The sequence below is a fragment of the Mastigoproctus giganteus genome, chromosome 14 (genome assembly GCF_048544385.1).
Source record: "Mastigoproctus giganteus isolate SK-2022 chromosome 14, ASM4854438v1, whole genome shotgun sequence".
NCBI lineage: Eukaryota > Metazoa > Arthropoda > Arachnida > Uropygi > Thelyphonidae > Mastigoproctus > Mastigoproctus giganteus.
In genome coordinates this window covers 66,373,979-66,390,893 of record NC_143588.1, presented here as the reverse complement: position 1 = coordinate 66,390,893, position 16,915 = coordinate 66,373,979, and the positions used below count along the sequence as shown (strand labels likewise).

The 16,915-nt window shown below is 38.5% G+C and overlaps 1 protein-coding gene across 8 annotated transcripts in view; it reads left to right on the top strand.

The window, feature by feature from the left end:
• LOC150075188 (poly(rC)-binding protein 3-like) overlaps positions 1 to 16,915 on the top strand; it is a 739,881-nt gene that overhangs the window by 392,039 nt on the left and 330,927 nt on the right. The window contains exon 1 of one of the 8 annotated variants that reach the window (XM_090389198.1): positions 2,083 to 2,500. The exons of the other annotated variants lie outside the window; for them this stretch is intronic. The gene's annotated coding sequence lies outside the window, so the exon portion shown is untranslated. Of the gene's footprint in view, positions 1 to 2,082; positions 2,501 to 16,915 lie in introns of those variants that run through there. 8 annotated transcript variants of the gene reach the window in all.

The window sequence follows — 16,915 nt, the reverse complement described above, 5'->3', positions numbered from 1 at the left end:
AGGTGCGCCAGATAAAAAAAAAAAATACAGGTTGTATGAGTATATATTGATCTCTTACTAGGTTCCCGGTAATAATGCATTAATCTCCAAACCATTGATAGAGATCGGTTGTTTACTGTTAGTGTCGATTTAAAAAAAAAAAGTGGGCTGTATTATTTCTTATTAATGGTGTTCGCGTTTTAGTGATAATAGTTTTATTGCTATTACGGCCACGGGGACAAAAAACAACGTATTGCAACAGCCAAATCTCTGCTGAAAATGTGATGCTCGTTCATTCGCCTGGCGTGTTGCCCATCAAAGATCTTATGTCATTCGCTAGTATGGAATATTAACAGATAAATATGACATGTACAACGTTTACTATATATATATATATATGTTGTTTCCTTATAATTCTGATATTGTCGTATTATAATTGACCACAATTAGGTTAATCTATTATGAAATCAAACATATTAAAAAATAAGATAATCAATACTTTAGCTAAGATAAATAACTGGCTTATCGAGGTTTATAAGGCCAAACAATGTTATTATGTTATTTAGTAGCAAACATAACGAAATGTAAAATAGTTTTCATACTCGCGGATACCTGCCAGTAACCCAAGCTAAACAGTGAAGGGCATGTGATACTCTTTCATTCACAGCATTAACACTTTAATATCGTCATAACTTTTATAATTTTATTTTAATATTTCTAATAAAGCTGTATTTTACATTTAAAATTTTTATTTTTGCATCTTTATCATTAAAGAAAATTGACTATAACTAACTTCAAATATCTCATAGTTATGGATTGTAGTATCGATGTGATGAGTCATTTTTGTGGTTTTTCTTTCCCCCTGTGTACAGTAAGTCTCCCTGAACCGGGAAAGACTTCCTATATTTGGAACATTGTCCAACACCAAACTTAATGTCAAATCGGATTGAAGTCTTATCCATGACTGTTTAAATAAGACTACATATTCTAACCGAGATCAACACTGTGGTAGGCTACTGAGTGTGCAGTTAAGATTCTATTTTACTAGAGCCGTGGTAACTAAATTAATAAATGATATTACTATACATACGCTTATACGATACCTAAATTGGTTTGTGCGTATGACGTAGACGTCAATTCACACAGTATGATAGTTCCTCTCCCTCACTATTTATTACAGGTCCATTTTCATGTTGTGAGGGCTGAAAAACCCAATTCATTTCGCCTAAGATCAGTTACCTATAGCGTCTTTGACGAATGCGAACCTACTTGACTGTCATGGAGGATTCGCACAGTTATCTCGATAATGCACGAGAATGAAGGGGTGGTCAGTTTTTGAGATCACAAGTTTTGTATTTAAATTATAAAATAAAATGCCGAGTGGTTGGTAAAAAACGAAACAAGAACAGCGTTTAGAAGTCTTAACGCTATACAGGTATAAATAGGATATGAAAACGATTTCACTAACAAGTGGAAGGGGGGGGGAGAGACTAGATCAGACCATTAGAATCGACTTTCTTCCTGATATAATTCATGCCATTTCCGCATAGCTAAATATATTCGTCCCATGATATTCGTCTCTCAGTAATATGAAATTGGAAAGAGCGATTTCAGATAAAGGTAAAATTCTATTTAACATGAGACTAAATGTTTTTGTGCATGAAATCAATGCGGGATGGTTTAGAGGGATGGTAGAAACGTGATCTAGGCCGGGTGTGTATAGATGGATGGAGATACGGGTAAGTGAACCATGTTAAAAACAACATAGAATAAAAGGAGTGAACGGATAACTTTTCTAGATACACGAATGTAAAATGAAATCCTTCAGGCCTTAGCAAGGCAATGTATGCACGTTCAGTTGTCTGTCCTTGCATGGAACTTGTAATCGGCAAGGTGCAGTGAAAGTTATCGTTGTTCTTGCGAGCGACTTTTGTATACGGGATAATCGTCCGCACTGTCTTGAGTGGCTCCTTGTGTTTTCATTGGCTTTGTGCGGGACAATTAGTTAGCTTGTGACGGGTGTCATCAGCCAGTTGCTGAAAGCTTATATAGGCGAATCGAGTGGAAGGGGAGGGAGGTTAGATATCGCTGGCTTAGCTAGACGCGGCTTTGTGCCAGTTGTGGAGACAGGAAAAGACACAGACGTACAGATAAGCGTTCTCTACTCGTAGTTCTGGAGAATAATGGTTACAGATGCCTGTTTGTGTGATCGCTGTCAGTTTGTTTATATCATTCTGAATGTGTGTGCTGATTTAACGTGTTGGAATACAAACTGAGGTACTTCCCCGAAGTTCTCTTAAAACACTACAGTGTGCGCGTGTATACTGTGCCTACAAGAGATTGCTTTGTTGTGAATTTTAATTTGATCCCAGTGCTTGTTGTTTTCATGATTTGGAGAATTTGCAAGTTGTAAAAAAGAAGTTTGGTAATTCACTTAGAAGAATATATGTTTTCTGGTATTTACGATTGACCCGAAGTGGATAATTGGCTCCAAGGTTTCCTACAGCAGTTGTAATTACAGGTGAGGATTATCATTTATTAATAATAAAACTAATACTTAATGCTATATATTCATTCATGTGACGATCATAAAACTATAACAGGTTATTGTTAACAAGGATTCTATAGCGGAATTGCCTGATTACAGGCACAAAAACTCGCTGTGGTTACTTCGCAGCATTTCTATAATGTAATACAGGAAAGCGCCTTTTACATACTACTGTATTCCCCACGATACCAGCAATTTGTTCTTAAACGATTCATGGCAGCCTAATAACTAGGGCAATATCTGTAGTCCCACTGAGTTAACCTTGATCGTTGTAATTAAATTAACTGGAATACTGGTGAGTTATTTTTAATCTGCTTTTTTACGCATCGCTTGTTATTGACTGGGTTTCATATAAATGCTCGTCATTGTTATAGAATTATGCATTTCCCGAATTTAGATGACAGGAAATACAAATTGCCCCTATCTCTGTGTCCAACGATGTCCTCCGGAAAAATAATGTCTCTTTATGCATTTGCCATAAAAGGAGTAATGTGACCTTTTAAGACTGCGCAGCAGTGGCAAGGAAGCTATTGCCGGACGAGAGATCACAGTGTGCTCGGTATGTCATAAAACAGTAGCTGCGCTCTCTGGAGGGCCGTTGGAAACTGACGGTAACAATAAAGAAAATTGCCATACGCTGTTTTCAGCTTTCGCCATGTTTAGCGGCTCTGGTGCAGGATGTTATACCCTATAGAGCGTGCACTATGATCGCCACTGGCGTTTTAGCAAATGCGAATTTTAAAATAGGTTTAGAGATTATTGTGGCTATCATCTTAACTGCAGAAATAGTTCGTTCAGCTGGCGACAATAAAACTGTGGCTTAGTCAAGCCATATTTCCTACATTACATCATCTCCAGTTAGGGTCCAGACTTTGAATAACATTCTGAATTTGGATTGATTAATATTACTGATCATTTCCTCGATTTAATGCGGAAAACTTGACTCGGTGAAGCGACAGGTACATTGTCTCTGACGGTGCACGCTTGTTAATGAAAATTAACAGAACTCCCTATTGCTCTAATTTTCTTCCTAATTTGCCACATTACCTTTCTGCAGTACCTAATTATCTTCATTAGATGCTAATCATTTACCATTAATTGCAATCCCAGCTTGTCAGCATGCCAAATATCACCTTGGTGTTTTGAAACACAACGCTTGGTATAGTACTTATCCAAACACGAAGCTGTAATCCAAGTTGGAGTAGTGGAAAATAGGCTTTTGTAATTGGTTTTCGTCTATTCGTGGCATATAGTGTACCTTTCAGAAATACTCATTGTGTTGTGTATTATGGTATTTCTAACGATTTGATGCTTAATGCTGTTCGTATATGATGATTACCTTGATCCAACCGAAGCATAAAAATATTAAGGATAATCAGGTTGTATGCTTATAAAAACAAGCAAATATTATTGTTATTTTTATTATGATTATTATTAAAATCAGTTTATGATCAATAATCACAAAGTTTAATAGTTGTAATGCTAACAATGTCATTCTGATTCCAGTGTGGCGGAGATAATATCGATGCTTAGCGGTGTTCTCAGATTTGGTGCTAAAGCTACAAATTACAAGCGTTGATCGTTGAGTCAAAACTCGAAGTCAAAATTGTTTTCGGTGCGCTGTACAGAAGCAAAATATCCATGAAGGAAACATTTTTGCAGTTTCTACAAGAAGTGCATTGGGAAGATAAAAAGAGCACCGAGAAGGGAATATACAATTAATTTGTGTGATTGTTAACAGATGTTCGCTAAATTTTTGATACGAAAATTATCCCAAATGAAAATCCTGGCTGTGTTCACCAGAAACTTTATCCAGTAAAGGAACAATTAACATAAATTTTGTTGCCCATTTCGCTGCTCGATTTCCAATATTCTTTAGAGGCGCTCCTACGATAGAAAAGGGAGACATAATTGAATTTTTCTTAGTGCTTTTATCATCCGTCTCTTAAGTGCTGAAATATCGACTAAACTCCCTGTTTGAAGCTGTCTAGCGACATTGGATGAACTTGAAGAAATAGTTTCTTGACACTGCTTAGGCAGAAATCAGATGCAGTAACTTAAGATGAATAGGCGGACTGCTAAGGTTGCATTTGCGCTGGGAAAGTTTAGTGTGCAGTCAATTTGGGCTTTGATAACAATGCATAACATGTTTTAAGGAATTGTCAGCTCTCTATGCTTTGATGTTTACTGTTATTTGATTATTTCTCTCTTTTCTGAGTAGTTTCTCTGGCAGCCAGCCCTACGTAAAGCTATTTTCTTCTGCAATGATTGGAAGTAGTTTGATATCGATTTCAGTGTCTTCAACGTAGTGGGCTTCTCCAAAGACTCAACGTTCTCGTTTAAATGAAGTTTTGATACTTGAGAATAGAAAAAGTCAGATGGGACAAAGTCGGTGGGTGTGGGCTTCTATCGAAGGATCCATTTTTTATTTCACTGATAAAGCAATGTGAACTGTCGCGTTGTAGAGGACACCTATTGGGATCTTGGAGGAAGTCTAGGCTGTGAACTTCCTCCATTCGGGGCCATTAAAATTGATATTAGTGAACGAATTCCAAAAGTATTCAATCTTGACTGAAGAGGAAAAATTAAAATAATTGGAAAGTTTTTTTTTATTATAACTTAATATCAGCCATGTGATGCAAGGGAGTCCTAGGGTTTGCTGCACCGGAAAAAAAATATAAATAAAATAATAATAATGAAATCACTGAAAATAATTAAAACTAAACTACATATTTGACTGACACCTAACATAGGTGTCTATCCGGTTGATCTTTGAATTTTCCCAAGCGGCCATCCTCAACCACCCATGGAGTTAATTTACTTGAGTAAATAACTCACGGGCTAAAAAAAACACCCTTGCAATCCTGTTTAAAAATCTTCCCCCGTGATTTGAATTTATGGCCCCTAGTTCTGGAATTATAACTGAAAATCGCACCCTCATTTCAGTTTAATTTTTAGTTTGCAAGTTGCCTAAGGTGCCTAGTTTGCAAGTTCTGTAGCCTACCATATTCTTTCTTTCTTCGTGTGGACGCCGTTTTACCGATCTCACCAGATGCGATCTGGTGAGATCGGTAAATAGGAGCCCGATCTCTCTCTTTTATTTTTTATTTTTTTTTAAGGTAGAGGTCTATACTTCAACAGAGTATTCCAAGTGTGGTCTTTACAGTGGGATTATGACCTCTCTTTCTCTACAAGCAAATGTTTGATAAATCATCAAACGATTGGCATTTGTGCTTCAGAGAACTTCGTGTCTAACCGTATCGTAGCTGCCAAATCCTTCTACTGTTTTTCAATTTGACCAAGTGTATAAGTTATTTCGGGGTTGCTATTACCCCAGCTGTAAAACCTTATATTTTGCCGCATTCAAACATAGTTGGCACTGTTCTGACTATCCCTGAAGACTAAGTCGTCCTGAAGAAGCTCTGCTTGGCGCTGCTCATTAGCTACTCTACTAATCTCGACATCATCCGCAAATTTTGACGTACTTCTTGTATCCCTTCGTCGACGTCGTTTAGTAAAATCAAAAACAGCAGCGGTCCCAGCACAAGTCCTCCACTTCTCACGTGCGCCGAAGCTAAAGAATAACCATTAATCACAATCGTCTGCTTCCTGCCCTGCAGCCATCGTGCAATCCATCTTAGAATCTTAATCGTGGTGCCAACATGTTCCAGCTTGGACAGTAACTTTTCATGCGAGACTTAGTTAAATGCTTTACTGAAATCCAAAACCAGTCGAAATTATTTCTTGTCTCTAACTTGTGAGTGACTGTCAAAATAGCTAACCGGGTTAGTTAAACATGATTTTCCCTTTACAAAATTTGTAAAACCGTGCTGTATTTCATTCAGAATTCCATTTCTATCTAAATTATTCTGTATTGTACTCTTGATTGTCGCTTCCATGATTTTTCCCTACCAATGAAGTCAGGCTGACTGGTCGATAGTAGATTAAGAAAGAACACGAGGATTCCAAGATGGTTAAATAATAATAAACTATCCAGTTTAATATAACAGAAAAAAGATGGCATGGAAAAGTTACACTGCGATAAAAAGTACTGAAGCTTATAACAGCTACAAAATTATCTAAAGGAGTACCACAGAAAGGTTAGGCTGGAAGAGGCAGATTATGAGAAATCGCTGACTAAGAGAGCAAATAGCGGGGACAAGTTTTTTCTTACTCACTTCACTCTTAGAACCGGCTTTATGTATTGGCGATACATTATCACTTCTTTAGTCCAAGGGAATCTCCCCATAGTCCAGTGACCTCATAATTAATCTTAATGGTTCAGTGGACTCTTTTCGCCTCCCTCAAAATTGCAGGGGATGTTCCTTGAACCCAATGCTCGAAAGATTTCTAACAAGTAATCTTCTGGGATTTTCTTATCGCTCATTTCACACTTTTCAGCCTCACTCGGACGGTTTCTCTTCACCATGAGGGCTATTTCTTCTGTAAATATCGATGCAAAATACCTCTTCAATCCATCAGTAACATCCACAGGGTTATCTAAGACTTTCCTGCTCCCATTACACAGGGTCTGATCTTATTTGTTCTCTTTGTATTGACATACGTGAAAAACTTGTCCCCGCTCTTTGCTCTCTTAGTCAGCGATTTCTCATCTGCCTCTTCCAGCCTAACCTTTCTGTGGTACTCCTTTAGATCATTTTGTAGCTGTTATAAGCTTCAGTACTTTTTATCGCAGTGTAACTTTTCCATGCCATCTTTTTTAATGCTATATTAAACTGGATAGTTTATTATTATTTAACCATCTTGGAATCCTCGTGCTGTTCTTTCTTAACGGTATATACTTTCAACGGTTCTCTAACTTGCATCCCAAACTGACTTCCAATCATACGCCGATGACCTGAAACTTTATATTACATCCTCTGACCAAACTCAGGTTCTTAGCACTACCTTGCAGGTAAATAAAACCATACATAACCTTCAACAATATTTGGCTTCCATCGGACTACAGATTAACCAAACAAAGACAGCTCAAATGGCCTTCACCTGGAAGAAGTCACGCAATGACATTAATCTTACTATCAATGGATCACCCATTCAGAAAGTAAAAACGCACAAAGATCTCGGATTAGTGTGGGATGTTGGGCTGACATTCCAGGCTCACCCCCTGAACACAAAAACAAAAATGTACTCCGCTATGTGGGCGATCCGCCAGGAACTAACGGGAATTCATGACGCCGACCTGGTAAAGAAATATGTTGTCCGATGTGTCTATCCCATACCTCTCTATGCCGCAACCATTTGGTCCTCTGCTCCCACAACACACTTCAACAAGTTCCTCAGCCTGGAATACTGGCTCCTGAAATGGCTCAACTGGCGGACTGGCAACCAATACACCATTTCTAGGGCTCAGTTCTACATAAATCTGGAAGTCACCCCATGGAAACAATAGATTGTGGCAGCAAATCTTCTTACACTTGCCAGACTAATCACAAGACGACTCGACACCCCTGACATCACTGATTTAATAAAAACTCCACGCATTGCCGGAAGGAATCAAATGGACCCAAGGCTCCCACTCACAATCAGCTTGAACAACCTGAAAGGATTGAGACGCATGTTCCCAGGAAACACGGTAGATTTGATGAACAATCTAGCCATCGACCTGGATAGATTCTGCGAACAGCATTCATACAGACGTCAGAAGCTAAAGGACACATATACAAACATATACTTATGAGACGCCACCAGAAGGAAAATGCCACCACAACGCATCCCGTTAAAGATAGGTGAAGCCATCACTGGTCCTCTCTTACTTAGAATCTACTACTCCAAAGACGCCTGGCTGCACTATTACGTTCAAGATTGAAGAATTGAAGAGATACCACGTGTAACAACCGGTGAAGGACTGCCTCATTTCTTTATATTTTGTATATTTCCCTCATGCTTATGTAATTTATAGCAATTTAGAGAAAATAATATCCTTTAATTCTGTTAATTATGTAAAATAATAAACACTAAGTTCTGTACCTGTCGGGTTAGGCATACATGGGCCCCATGTAACCGCCAGGCACATGTCCCTGTCTTAACCTCTGTGTGTAATATCACCCCCCTAGCTTCTAGCTGTCCAGGGGGTGGCTCTTTGGCAGAGCAATAAACAGATTTAATAAATAAATAAATAACTCCAGCTTTAAAAGTATACCATAATTCTAATTATCTACACTCGGTTAGCTACCTCCCTAGTTGAAAGAGGCAATCTAGTACCTTAAGCTATTTTGAACTTCTATCCTGAAATTAAAACCCATTCTTTTGCCTAACTGCTATTCTTCATCGTCCAACTCTGATCTGACTTAGGTGTTTAAGGCTTTGAATAGATTGAGCAAGCTCAGTGCTGATGGGATTCTTCCCCTTGCGCAGACCACACTCATGATGGGGTGAAAATTAAAATTCATTACTGTCGGTTGCAGAATAAATGTGCAGAAGTTTACCTTTAGCCAACGGGTGGTTGATTGTTTAAAGAAATTTCCATCTGTTGTTGTGGAAGTTGATAGTTTAAAGAAATTCAAGAAAAAATGAGGAGGTATAGCGCTTTTTTTTTTTTTTTTGCTGGTGCTGTGTAAGCTTTCTTTCTTGCATCATTTGCTAATGCTAACTCGGATCACGCCCTACTCATATATCCTGTACTGTCAGCTATTTGGTTCGTGAATGATGATCATATCTAGAATACTCTTGCCCCCAAATCATCTAGTTGATTTAATTTTATTCTCCATGGTGAGTTTTCCTTCCACCAGCCCATGGAGGCTGTCATCATAATCCTCAACTTTCTTTTGTGTAGATTACGCCCACTTTCATTATACTTTTGCTTCCAACTATCTTGCACCACACGGATTAGCGTAACTTCTGAATCTTGGAAAGCTTTTGTCGTACTCGGGGCTGCTATTGGTATGCAGCATGACCCCACCACTCCTATACTTCCTAAATGCGTTGTACATACCATAGTGAAACTCACCCAGCTCGTTTCTGAGTTGCATTAGGTTTCGTTAGCCCTGTGTTAGTTGTCCTGTCTGAAATTGTTCGGTACCCCTCGTGTTACGTTACGTGATGAACAGAAGGTTGCGTGAAGGACGATGAGAAAAATAGTTATAATTAGAAGAGGGAAAAAACATAAGAGGGGTCATGTTTTTAATCGACTTTCATTTTAGGAGGAATTCAAGCAAAAACCGGTCGTTGCACACGGCCAGGAGTACCGGATATTAAAGTTTTACCGTTGTCTTGTACTTCGAATTCGAGGAATCCGAATTCACTCATCTTATTGACAACACTCCTGACGAACCATTGAAATTATTTAAGTTCTTTTTCCTAATATTAGCTTGCTGTTGGTACCCTCAGGACATCTTGCCAATATCTGCTTTTGCGGCAACAAACAAGAACTCTTGAGATGGGTGCAGGCGTTACTTTGACCAGTATCATCAGATAAACGCATATTTACGCTGGTGTTCAAAGAAAGTGCATCAACCCTTAAACTTGTAATTGTTGTCCGAATAACGTATATGGCAATATTTTTTACAGATTGCATCAGATAAGATTGACAAGCATGGGTGATGACGTAATATTGCATCAGCTGTTACTTTCAGCTATATAAGCATGCTCTGAAAAGTTGCAGTCATTCGTTGCTTGTGTCAGGCTGGCGAGTTTCGTGCAGTTGACGCCACGAAGAAAGTGCTATTGTTGCTTTACGTCAGGAAGGATGTTCTTCCCTTCATATTGCTTATAGTGTCTTCTAATCAGTCGAGAGTGATAGATTTCTTTCCCAACTCAAGAATACTGGTTCTGCCGATAGGAAAAAAGGAACCGGACGCAAACGAGTCTCTACGCCAAAGCAGGACCCCCTTTTAAAGCGCTTTTGCCTTAAAAACCGTAAAGCTTCTTCTTTTGAGCTGAAAAGATAATGGGAAGAACATACATGAGTGGTAGAAAGTGCAGTAACAGTCAGAAGACGACTCTTCAAAAATGGACTTGTAGCCCGTCGTCCTAAGAAGAAGCACCTCCTCACACAAAAAATGAAAAAGGCCCGATTAATTTGGTGTAAGGAGCATGTCAAATGGACCCCCGAGCAGTGGAAGTCAGTTAGTTATTTTCTCGGATGAGAAGAAATTCAACCTGCATGGCTCGGATGAGAGACAAACAATTCCCGTAGACGTGGTGACGAATACCACCCAGACTGTATGGTGTCTACAGTGAAATTTCCTACCAGCCAAATGCTATGGGGGTGTGCATTTCGTATCGCGGACTAGGTCACCTGTAGTTTATAAAAGGTTCCGTAAATGCCAATGGATACATGGCTATATTGGAAGGCAAATTGCTGCTAAGTAACTGCATCCAGGACGACTCTGCTCCTTGTCATCGGGCGAAAAGTGTAAGTAGGCACTTCTGCAGTTATTTTAGTTTCATTTCTGCATTAGAGGTTCGACAGTAATATCTTTACATTTGTTACAGGTAAAAAAAAAATGGTTAGAAGAACGGTTTATTACAACTCTTAGCTGGCCAGGAAACCCGAACCTGAATCCTATAGAGAACCGTTGGCATCGTGAGGAATCTGCAGTTGCCAGAAAGAAACCAAAGACCCTTCGTAAACTTCATAATTCGTGTTTGGAACTACGAACTATCAGTTGATTATCTTCAGAAATTGATTTTGTCAATGCGTCGACGGTGTGGTGCTGTCATCAGGTCCAGAAGCGGTTCAACTAAATATTAGTTTCCACCTGGTGAACTTTTCATTTCATTTTCCATTTAAAATGATAAACTGAAGCAAATTGAGGGCTTCTGATAACATTTCAGCCAAGATTGTCGTGTTTACCAAAACTGTTGTATAAAGGTGGCAAATGCTCATTTTGAGAGCACCTATCAAATATTACTTAGCTTTGCCTTAACCATTAATAAATATCTTTTGTTTATATTTCTATTTGTGATGCTAGTCATTAATGTAACATACAATCACGAAAAAGGGTTAGAAATGTGAAATTGCTAGGTGATGCACTTTCTTTGAACACCAATATATATTTTTGCGTGCTTGTTCCAGGAATTTTTTAGCTATACCTCGGGTACCACTACTATTGTTGCTCTCTAATACTGATCAATCCAATCTGAGGAATAGCCATTTATCACAACCCTCTGCCTCCTGGCCTGAAGCCATCCTGCTATCCATCTAAGGGTTTTCCCAGTGATTCCAACCTGTTCCAGCTTATAAAGCAACAGCTCATGTGGGACTGAGTCAAAAGCTTTGCTGAAATCTAAACAATGTCGAAATTATTCCCTAAATCCAGCTCTTGAGAGACCTTTTCAAAATAGCGAACCAGATTTGTTAAACATGATTTTACAAAACCATGCTGAGTAGCCTTGAGAATTTCAATTCGATCCAAATGATCCTGAATTCCACCCTTGATCATTGCCTCCATGATTTTCCCTACCACTGAAGTCAGACTGACAGGTCGATAATTTCCCACTTCACTCTTAGAGCCACCCTTATGTATGGGAGAGACATTGGCACTTTTCCAATCCAAGGGAATCTCCCCAGAGTCTAGTGATGCTCGCATAATTAGCCTCAATGGTTCAATGCACTCACTTGCCGCCTCCCTTGAGATTATAGGGTATATTCCATCAACTCCAGGAGCCTTACTGGCCTGTAGGCTCGAAAGTTTTTTTTTTTTCATTAAATAATCTTGCGAAATTTCAATATCATTAATTACATATTTTTCAACTTCGCTCCCACAATTTCCCATTGCCACAAAAGATTTTCGATTTGTAAATATCGATGCAAAATACCTGTTTAGTTCATCTGCAACGGCAGCTGGTGTATTTAATACTATCCCCTTTCCCTACGTAAAGGTCCGATCTGGTTTGTCCTGCTCTTCTTGGCATTTATATATGTGAAGAATTCCTTAACCCCCCCCCCCCCTTTGCTCTGTTTGCTAGTGATTTCTCATAAACTGCCTTTGCCTGTCGAACCTTTTCTGTGGCTCTATTACAGATCATCTTGTAGCTGTTATAGGCTTCAGTACTTTTTATTGCTCTGTAACCTTTCCATGCCCCCTTTTTCTGCTCAAGTAATGTGGCAACTTCACTATTCATCCAGCTTGGAACCCTCCTCGTGGAGTATTTTTTTAATGGTAAATACGCATTCAAGGCATCTGTGATTAATGTTTTAAAAGCATACCACAGTTCAATTATATTCATTCTCTGTGCGATATCTACCCAGTTAATAGAGGCCATGTAGTACGTTAAGGCATCGTAATTTCCTTTTCTGAAATTAAAACCCATTCCTTTGCCTTTTACTACTGCTACCTCTCTCATCATCATCCACCGTAGAACTCCGTGATCACTTCCTGCTACTGGTTCCTCTACTGTCAGCCCTGTTGTGTCATCTGATTCATGGGTGATGATGAGGTCTAGGATATTCTTTTCTCTAGTACTTTCCCTGATATGTTGATAGAAATAACAGTCATCTAGTTGATTTAAAAATTTTGTTCCCCATGTCGAGTTTCCTTCCCATTTACTCCAATCAATTAGAGGCAAATTGAAATCACCCATAATAAAACATTGACGCTTACTTGCCCATTCCATTTGCATCTAGAGGCTTTCGTCATAATCTTCACAATCACCTGGTCTGCAGATTACTCCTACTCGCATTGTACCTTTGTTTCCAACTATCTCACACCATACAGATTCTATACTAGAATGTGAAACGTCTGAATCCGGGAAAGCTATTGTCGCACTCAGGCTGCTTCTGATAAGTAGCATTACCCCACCACCCCTTCTATCTACCCTATCCTTCCTAAATACATTATACAAGCCGTACTGAAACTCACCACCCCCAATTTCCGGGTGGCACCACGTCTCCGTAAGCCCTATTATTTCCGTGTTACTTGTTTTAACCAGCAGTTCGAATTCGCTCATTTTATTGACGACACTTCTAACATTACTATATAAACAATTAAGACTTACTGTTCTTGTATATTTAACTACCCTAACACAACCCTTGAAGTTTTTTAGGCTCTCTTCCCTGGCATTTGCCACCCGCTCACTTGAAACGCTTTTGCCCCCAGAACATCTAGATAATATGTCCAGTTGGGGTAACAGATAAGAACCCTTGAGGTATGTGCAAGAGTTACTTTGACCAATATCAGATAAACGCGTATCAGTATTATCCACATCCCCCCCCCCACCCCTAACGAGCAGTTTCCCTGAACATTTAAGGTATCCTCAATAATACTGGCAAAAACTTTTGCACCACCTTTGTTTAAGTGTATCCCGTCTCTACAAAACAAATTCCTTCTACCTACAAGTGTGCGCCTACATTTATGTGGTGTTTCAGCTCACTTGCTTCGTCGAACACTGTGGTTTCAATTATTCTCTAAAACAGAATTTGTCTTTATGGCACGGTGATTATGTGCATAGAAGTATCCGTTAATTGACGCTGCACTCGAGCTCAGACAGATAGGTAGGGGTATATGACAATAAACGTCATATCTCCCGTAATGTGATTTCATACAATTTGCGGCATCACAGGTGAAAGCAGAGTTATAGAAATATAGCGAGAATGCAGCAGCTCTGTTACTGTTTTCATTTCAAAGAAAAGAGCATCTAGAATTTATCAGTGTTTGCTCCAGCGCTTGTTTCTATCAAAGCTTTGTGCATTATCATCACAATGAATTTGCAAGCATGTTTTTTGATTGTTCCCCCCATCTACAGGCCGATTCTGTGGTCATTCACCGTGCTTCGCTTAACAGACAAGAGTGCTTCCCTTCATTATCACAGCCAGCTGTGACCAGGACTGGTAACAGGCAGGGATGAGAGCGATAAAACTTATCCATGACTACAATTACTGTAATTAGAAAGAGAAGCTGGCCATTCCACTCTATTTCGATTGGAAGATACGCGGTTAATGGTTTAAGCTGGGTTATCTGCATAAAGTCAGGCAGTGATCTTGGGAAAGGGTATCTGTTGTTATAAGGGTATTGTGTACGGCGTGTGCCCTTTGTATGCAATAAAGAGTTCTTCTAATATGCGCAATTCTAGGTCAGCATTGGCATAAGTTCTTGTAGTTGGAATATATTTTTATTTTTTTTTGTTATTCCTTTTAATTATGTGCAATTTTATGAAAATGGATAAAAATAAGTTCCCTAATGATGCCACCGAAGATTACTTTGAAAGACAAAAAAAAGAAAAAAAAAGAGAACTTTCAATTACGTCCCTATACAGAGTGATAAATTGTTTTTTTTTTTTTTTTTTTTTTTTTTCTCTCTTCTTCCCTCTCTTCATTAGCCACAATTTTCAAAAGAATATAGCTGCTTTAATAAATTCGATTTCCTCTCTCTAAAATTAAAACGTTTTTATTTACTCCGTGGCTTGTGCGGAAACATTAAGGAGAAAAATTTATTAAATGCCATTTAAAAGACATCAGGAGGAAGTAATTCGTACAGTTAGCGGAGAGTACAATTCATTAAAAGTTTCCACATAATTCTCCCTAAGTGAGGCTGCTCTGGCAGAAATTAGGGTGAGCGAGGATTCCTCTTAATTGGTGGAGTGTGATATGTTGCTGTTGCGCTAAGCTGAATTGCAGTGTGGGGGCTTACAAGGCCACTCCATCACCCCTTTCAATCGACGTGTGCTTTTTGACTTCACATTATCTTCGAATCAGATACTGCGGAATTGTTTTGGTATTGTATATAGACAACTCCAACACTGAATCTATTCTGAGTTATAAATATGAAATGCTTTTTTTTTTTTTTTTACTGCTGTTCTAGATTAAAGAGAAATAAGAAATGGTGTATTGATTTCAATAATTTTTAGCAACTAAGCAGAATCCCGATAAAATGTTAAAAAAAAGTATTTAACTTGTATTCAGAGTATGTCACCCATCTTTTCTTTAAAATAAATATGTCAAGATGGTGATAGGATGTTTGGGTTGTTATATACAGCAGACTTTCGAAATAATGGCACCTTCGGGGATTCAAAGTGCCGTTATTTCGATTTTTCCGTTATCTAGAAAGTTTTCTTTTTAATGTTTGAGGTCAAATAAGAAATAGAGATATTATGAATGCAATTTTATTGACTGCACATAAAAAAAAAAAAAAAAAGCGTGTTGACGATCCAATGTTGTATTCTGCCATTAATACACTTAAGCCCCGTTCTATTTTCTTTATTGTATCAATTTTAGTCTGCCCAGGTATGTAGCACAGTGGTATCGTCACCATCCTCCCCACACCGGGTGGAAAAGGGACGCGAGGAACTTTTATAGGCTTTTTCGCTCCGCGGCTAAGTTAGTGGATCTCGGGCTTAGATAGCAAGGTTTTTTGTTCCCCGGGAACTGGGGGTTTTTCGTCCAGAAAAACAGGCAAATCAAGTAGAGAACACACGCAATTTACAGACACAATACAAATGGGTATATGAATGAACATTCCGGGTGATCCAAATGTAATAGTTTGGATTATATCAAGTTTGTCGCTAAGCTTTAATGTTGTTCTTATTTTCTTCTCTGTATGAGGTTTATTAACTTTAGGAGCCATAGTTGAGGGGTTTTTAATTTAAAATAAATGTAATACAGCGGTATAATCCGTGCTATCAGTACAGAATTCACTTTAAAAATGGCGAACGTAAACAAATACAGTAATCACGTGACTCGCCGTTTTCGTTTTTCGGCTGCAAGACATCTGCGCTGTATGTATACCTCCGATCTCAATGTGCCATTATTTCGAATGTTCCGTTATTTGGGGTGCCGTTATTTTGACAGTCTACTGTATCTGATGACATTGTATCTACAGCATAGTTTACTATAAATTTGAGTCTGGCTAACATCTCATGAATGCATTACCTGAAAATACACTTAATTTAAATTATGAGGCGAGAGAGTGCAACGCCGCCGACTCTCCAGAGAATCCCCTCTTTGTTTTACTTGAAAAACTAAACAAAAAGTAATAAAACTGCATTAAAATTGGAATTTTAATTTATTTTGCGAATTTATGCTTATTTTCGTTAACAAATTGGTCGTTAGGTGTGCTGCTGTACTTTTCGAAATAGAAATATTAGATAATAGCGTTGTTCTGTTATCTGCGATCATTTCATAGTACTCGTGTAGTGCAATGCTAAATAAGATGCCAAAGAAATACGAGCAAAAACACATACGCAAAATTTTTCATATCGTAAAATCTGAAAAATGTAACATGTTTTTGCCTTGTGTTACTGTATGCAGGTATGATTTAAATTTCAAGCAGTGGGGAACACGAGGTGGTTAGACATTTGTAAACAAAAGCAAAGGAATAAGCAAAAAAAAAAAAGTAAACAAATAAGGACAAGCGTGCGATGCATAGAAATAAATGCAAAAATAGATGTAGCATTTAATAGTGATGATGATGTCATTCGTTCCCAAGGTAA